Raw genomic sequence first — 7,827 nt, 5'->3', positions numbered from 1 at the left:
AAGCACTGAGCAATTCCCCACTCCTCCCTTCCTACTCAATTTTGGACCTAGTTCATTCTCTAGTCACAATATTTAACTAGTATATATGTACAGGTGGACCAGCTCTGTGGAATTATTCATCCCAGCTGTATAACATAGTCTGGACAAAGGACATTCTTCACCCACTTGATTATTTCCCCTGTGGATAGTTAGGCCAAAGAGTTTGGAGTTGATATAGGCCTCACTGACCAGGTTCTTCATTGTTCCAAGGATGCAATTAGCATGGGTGTCATCCACAAAGAAGTGTATCTGGAAGCCTTGCCATCTTTAGGGAATCTCTCTTCCATTCAGACTCATCTTTTATGAGAGTGGCAGAAACATCTTTGGTGAGTGGATCAATAGTAATGAGATCCAGCATGGAATAATGGATGGGGATCTGGGTTCAAGTCCTACTTCTGATACATACTGACTATATGATCCTGGATAACAAACCTCAGGCCAGTCCTGTCAAACTTGAATAGAAACAGGGGCCACTAAGCCATACCAAAGATCCTTAAAGAAAGAAAGCTAACTTAGCATAAAATGTAATGTTCTTTATGACCTATATCAAATTACTTTATGGTCTTATGGAGTGAGAAAATTTAGAACTCAAAATTTTATTTAAAAAAAAAAGAATATTTAAATTGTCTTTACATGTAATTGGAAAAAATGCTATTTAAAAGGAAAACATAATGTTATCTATTTTATTGTATTTTTATTTATTTTGTTAAATATAACATCAATTAAATAATTATTTTATTTATAGAGCTATAAATATAACCTATAACACTTTGTATCTGCAGCTTTGCTTGGTTTCAATGCCATGGCACAAGATATCCCTTGCCTCCCCTTCCATGAGCTTGGCAGCTTCCTCTTCTGGGTTTTCTTTCCTCATTAGATTATAAGGTCCTTGAGGGCAGGGACTGTCTTTCACTTATTTTTATCCTCAGTGTTTGGTGCAATAGTAGGTGCTTAATAAATGTTTATTGAATAGAATTAAATATTTTCCAATGACATTTTTGGGGGGCAGTTGGGGTTAAGTGACTTTCCCAGGGTCACACAGCTAGTAAGTATCTGAAGCCAAATTTGAACTCGGGATGCTCTATTCACTGTGCCACCTAGCTGCCCCTTCCCAATGACATTTCAATCCTTTAAGGCATGTTGAGGGGGTCCCAGGAAGCCAGAGGCTGCATATTTTATACATCTGGACTACGTGACTCTCTAAGACTATACAATCCAGGAATTCCAGCCCCTATTCCCTATTATTCATAATTAAGAGATAATGAGGGCGGCTAGGTGGCGCAGTGAGTAAAGCGCCGGCCCCGGAGTCAGGAGGACCCAAGTTCGGTTCCAGCCTCAGACACTTAACACCCACACAAAAAAACTAACCATGTAACCTTGGGCATGTTAGTTAACCCCAACTGCCCTCCAAAAAGCAAAAAAAAAAAAAAAGAGAGAGAGATAATGGAAAAAAGATGCAGACAGCTAAGTGGTGCAGTAGATAGAGCACTGGTCCTGGAGTCAGAAAGACTCATCTTTGTGAGTTTGAGTCTGGCCTCTGATACTTCCTAGCTGTGTGGACAAGTGACTTACCGCTGTCTGCCTCAGTTTCCTCATCTGTAAAATAAGCTGGAGAAAGAAATGGCACACCATTCCAGTACCTTTGCCAAGAAAACCCCAAATGGGGTCACAAAGAGTCGGACACAACTGAAACAACAGAGCAATTATTATTAGAATGTGATGAAATTTTTGTGACTTTATTTGGTACTTCTTATCTGTCTCTAGTTCCTCCTAAAATTCTTTCTGAAGAATCATGGGATTGATTTAGTTATTTAAAAGAAAATGAACGGAACAGAGGCAAGTCAAAAAGGAAATAGAAACAAGCAGGTCAGCTTTGAAAGTAACATGTTAAAATTATATACTTAAAAACATCAAGCTATATGTAACAGTCATAGTTTCATATACTATTTTCTGTTCTCCTTTGTATATGGAAATGGTCGGGGCTTTGTTTTGTTGTTTGTTTTTTTGGTGTTTGTTAAGTGCAGAATAAAAAATATATACATATAATATATATTTTAAAGATTCACAGGATTATAGACTTAGGAGGTAGGAGGGACCTTTAAAGGTATGTAGTCCAATTCCTTCATTTCAGAGATTAAGAAACTCTGAGGTTTAGGGAGGTTAAGTGAATTTGCCAAAGGCACTCTCAGGTAGGAAGCAACTGAGCTCAGATATTAACCCAGGTCCTCTGACTCCAAAGCTAGTGCACCATACTGCTGCACCATACCTTTAACATATTTTTTTTTGATATGTCACTATTGTTTCTTTGTTAAAATTTTATTCGTATTAATGAATTCATATTAATTAGTGACATTATGCTATATTATCTTTCTTAGCCTTATCCCTTCCTGGTTTGCATATCAGGAGCAAATTTGTCTCATCAGGGAGTTGGCTGAGTGCTTCTTTTGTTGAGAACAATTTTTAGATTATATATATTAGCTGCTCTTTAAGCAGCTGATAAAATTTACTTGTAAATCTATCTAGACAAGGGTTTCCCCTACTTCTGTCATTCATTTATGGCTAAATCACTAGAGGATGTATCCAGACTAGATTACTTACGATTTTAATTTGGGTCTTAGTTTTTGATCAAGCCTATTATTTCATGAGTGTAGGCATCTCCCAGTGTGGAAACTACTACAGTGATGCAGATTAGCAACCTGTCTCTAAGTTATAGGCCTAGAATGCTAGCCATAACACTGAGAGGTTATGTGACTTAACTGGTCACACAACTAGTATATATCAGAGGCAGGACTCAACTTGTGTCTTTTGGACTCCAATGCTGGCCCTCTATTGATTAGGCCATGATACCTCTCATTAATTTGGTTTTTTTTTATATTTTTGCAGATAATCATCTATTTCCTTTAAATTCTGAGTTTTGCTAGGATACAATTGTGCATAGTAGCTTCTAACAATTTTGTTAATTTATTATTTGTTGTAACAGTTCACATGTTCATTTTTTATTCTTTACAATTCGATTTTCAACTGTTTTTTAATCAACCTAGCTAATGAGTATTGACCTAATCTTTTTTTAGATTAACTCTTGGTTTTATAAGTTCAATAGACTTTTTATTTTCAATTTTATCTATTTCCTCCTAATTTAAAAAATGTATTCTTTTGTGATTGTTAATTTAATGATTGTCTAGGATTTTTATGTTACATGGTTTTCAGTTTTCTTATTTTCATGGTCATCTTTCTCTCTCTCTCCCTCTCTCTCTCTCTCTCTCTCTCTCTCTCTCTCTCTATATATATATATATATATATATATATATATATATATATATATATATAATATGTATATATACACAGATAGATGCTATAATTTTGTCAATGTCCTTCCAAAATAAAATATGGCACTCCCAGAACTGAACATTATATTCTAAATGGGATATTACCAGGACAGAAGCTAGCTAGTTTATTTCCCTCATTCTAGACATTATACTTCTAAGATCATTTTTGTTTTTTTGGTGGCCATGTCACTGTTGACAGCTGTGGAACTTACATTCCAGATTCAAGCCTCTTTCTGTCCCAATCTGTGGTGGATTGGTTTTAAAAATACTTCTTCAAGTTTATCTTATAGGGAGTAAGCCAGAGCCCAGCGATTTGCTGTTTATGTCCATGTCCTATATCTACTTCAGCTGTCTTTGAAGCAGCTGCCTTTGGGAAATGACTTGCCAAATCCCTTATGAATACAACCAGCCAGGAAATACCAAATGTTCTATCTAGCCCAGCCCTCACATGAGGGGACAGATCTTTTAAAAGACCTGCTTCCCCTCCATCACTCTCAGAACGCAGCAGATGGTAGCTACTGTCTTTATGCTCTATGCATAGGGCAGGAAATGAAGGTCCGGCAAAGCTTATATTGATTGGCTTTTGACAGTTTTTAACTCATGCTAGCCCTAAGAACTGCTTTAAGGAAGGAACGTCCCTGAGAGCTCATAGGGCTTATATGTCATGGAAATGACTCAGGGAGCAAGCAGGTCATGGAGTTAACAGAGATCTCATTCTATTTTCAAAAAGTCTGTTGGGATAGGTAACTCCAGTCTAGACAGCTGGCAGATACCAGAGGGTATGACATTCTGATTTGTTCATCAGCAAAGTCATTCTGAAAAATAGTATCTGCTCTGCAAAGTAAGGCACTACCTGTGTGTTGGGAAGTTTTCATTAATGCCTTTTTTTTTTTTGGCTTTTTGGAGGGAGAGGGCAGGGCAATTGGGGTCAAGTGACTTGCCCAAGGTCACACGGCTAGTAAGTGTTAAGTGTCTGAGGCCCAATTTGAACTCAGGTCCTCCTGACTCCAGGGCCGGTGCTCTATTCACTGCGCCACCTAGCCACCCCTCATTACTGCCTTTGGATAGGGAAATGTCAATACTCATCAATTTCTGAACATCACATCTTGGCCCCAATTTTCAGTAATAGACCAGGCCAACAATCATGGTCTGTTTAGAGAAGTGCACCAACATCCAGAAGTAGGGTGGGGTTGGTCTGGGTTCCTTCTGGAACAGTTCTTGTGCAGAATGCCCAACATTCTCATGCCTCATGCTCCAACAAATATTCCAGTTTCTTGTGATGCGTGGCATCCCCCAAATGTCTATTTCTGAACCACTTTTATTTAGCTTTTTAAAAAATAAAATGTGATTTTTGATGGCCACTGGTCTAAGTTTTTTGAATAGCAAATTAAATTGTACATTATGTGAATATTTTCCTTCCTTCCTTTTCTGAAGAACTGCAATCATAAGCCCAACTGACCTTGAGATAGAACTTTATGCCCATTATCTCATTTGTTCTTCATAGGATGGCAGCCCTAAAGCTGGATGGAAGGGTCTTCAGAGGCCTCTCCTTTTATACATGAAGAAATTAAGGCCCAGATCAAGTTGACATCCCCCAGCTAAGTAAACATCCAAAGTAAGATTCGAACCCAGGTCTTCAGATTCCAGAACAAGGGCTTTCTCTGTTTTCCCATCTTTGCCTTATGATATCCCTATATTAGAAAGGAGAAACCTGAGGGTCACACAGGTGAAATGATTTAAGCTGAAAGGAGGCTTATTATCTGATAAATGAAGACACTGAGGCCCTGAGAGAGGAAGGTCACACAGATATTAAGGAAGGGACATAGCTGGGATTCGAACTCCAGCCTTGTGACTGCAGATCCCGAGCTTTAGCTGTTACAGACTGGCTGCGGCTAGTAAGTGGGTCTTTATACCATTGGACACTATGTCTCCATACAGCTTTAACCATCTCTGAGCTTTAGCTCACTAAGGGAGAATGCAGCTTCCCTGCAAGGCTGAAGAGAGGGGCGTCCACATGGCCCCCTGAACATCAGCCGGTGGGATGTTCCAAAGGTCTGAGTTGAACAAGTCAAAGAAATGAAAAGCAGTCAGTCCCCCCCCCCCCCAGGACCTGGCACGCACTGTCCCCTTTGCTGGAATTGGCATCATCCCAATGGCTCTTGTGGGGAATGCTGCCCTTCTGCCCTCAGACACACAGCCAACATGTGGAGTGGTCTCCTGCTGAACCCCCACTTACCTAGCATCCAAGAACTCGGAGAGACCCCTGAGGAAACCATTCTCTCTGCCTGCCTGGAATGCCTCCTCCCTGACCCCCTGCTGTTTCTAATACCAGTGTCTCCTCCTGCTCCTGGAGCCTGGCTTCCCTTGGTTCTCCTCCTGCCCTGTCTGCCTATTCCTTCTCGGTCTCCTCTGCACAAGGATTCCTGTCCAGCCCCCTCAGAATGGGGCTCTGTCCTGGGCTCTCTCTCCTTCTCCACCTATGGGGTCTCCTCGGGATCTCATTACTGGCTTAGTGATTGCATCTACGCAGCTGACTCCCAAGGATCTGGATTTAGCAGGTGCATCTCTCAGGGTCTGGCTCCAAGTCACTGCCTGCCTGCTGAACATCTTCACCTCCATGTCCTGTCTCAGATGCAGCGTGTCCATACCTAAAATCGCTGCCCTTCTGTTGCACCCTTAGCATGATCCTTGCCCCTTCCTTCTCCTTCACCCCTCCTCCCATCCCCCCATATGCATTCAGTGGCCAAGCCTTATTGAGTCTGTCATCTTCTCTAATAACAAAGGCCACCATCCTCATCCAGGCCCTCCTCACCTCTCAGGCCTCAGTTTTCTCCTCCATAAAACTAATTAGATGGCTTTTGCCGTTCCTTCTAGGCCTAGATCTGGGATCCTATGATCCCATACCGATCATACAAAATAATATGAGTAAAATACACTATGCCAATGTCAGTTCTTATCACAACTATAACAGAAAAGGGAAGAAAAAATTCACATGATGTACAATTTGGTTTGCAATTCGAAATAGAGGGAGAGACTACTGGCCATTGAAATACACCGACTATTCTTTAAAACCAAAATCAGTATTTTGTGGTGGGATGCTGCTCTGATTAATTTTACTTACTTGTGACCCTGCTGTTTTATTGCAGTAGAAAGTAAGCTTTTTGTGGGCAGGAACATGTTTCATTTTTGTATCCTCAACATCTAGCAGAAGGCCTGGCATACAGTAGGTGCTTAATAAATGTTTGCTGAATTGAATTCTTGTAAGAACCTTTATAACCCTTCCTCTCTTTATATCTCCTAGCTAAAAAGAGAGGACCGTGGCTGCTGTTCTATATGAAGGATTCCATTGCCCTGCTGTGCCATGTCAGAGAACCCTGACTCTAACCTTGTAGTATATTTGGAACATGAGCTAATTTCAGTCCTTATTGTTGCTTTTCATTGCACAGAGGAGACATATAGTTGCAGATAGGAAAACAACCATGAATGAAAGGGACCACTGAGTTGGAAAGGGCCTCAGCCGTCTTCCTACTCAGGCATAAATCCCCTTTGGAACACCCCTGCCAAGAAGTCAGTCATCCAGCCTGTGCTGAAGTTAGTGTCCTCTAAAACATTAGTGTCCAGATTGCATCCAACTCTGAAGACCATTTGTTGGAAAGAACTGGTCATCTCCATATATTCTCCCCAAAGTGTCTCTAAGAACATTTTACTGATTTGGTCATATCCCCATTAGGCCCTGGGCAGAGGCATAATTGATTCATGGTGTTTTACGGGTTTTATAAAAGGACATAATCCAGCAAGTGTTTCAGGAATCTTGGCTCCCACCATCTCAGGTCACCGTGACACAGGCTGGTTTGGGGCAGATGGTTCTGTCTGATGTTCCAATGGATTATAAAGACTGTTGGGGCGCCATTTTTCCAATAGGAGCCCAGTGTAGGTGGGAGTGCTTTGTACGTAATTGAGGGCTTTGCTATTTCATCTCGCACTTAAAATGCCCACCCACGTAGAAGGAAGTTGTTTAATTGGATCAAGAACTCCATCTCCATTGTTGGCCTCTCCAGCAAAGAATAGGACTTGAGAGATCATGGATGAATGGGCATATGTACAGAGTAAAACTTAGCACATTTCCCCAAGCGAGACATCATTAGTAGATGCAGGAGAGAGTAAATGTGAAATTGGCCTGGAAAGAGAAGCCGGAGCCAGATTGGGAAAAGTTTTAAATGCCAAAAAAGAGGAATTTGTATCTTATTCTAGAAGGAACAGGAAGCTACTTGAAGAGGGGAGTGGGGCTATCAGACCTGATCTTTAGGAATCTCAATCTGGCTTCTGTGCAGAGGCTGGACTGGGGAGAAAAGAGCCTGGAGGCAGAGAGGGCACTCTGAAGGGCTAGGAAGCCCAGGTGCAGTCATAGCACTTGGGACTTCTCCTCTGTACTTATCACATTTAGTTGGTCTGCAGCAAAAAC

This window comes from Petaurus breviceps, unplaced genomic scaffold (assembly GCF_028583685.1).
Source record: "Petaurus breviceps papuanus isolate PSGF00001 unplaced genomic scaffold, PetGlider_PUasm1.0 99, whole genome shotgun sequence".
Lineage (NCBI taxonomy): Eukaryota > Metazoa > Chordata > Mammalia > Diprotodontia > Petauridae > Petaurus > Petaurus breviceps.
Note: the sequence above shows the minus strand (reverse complement) of the source record.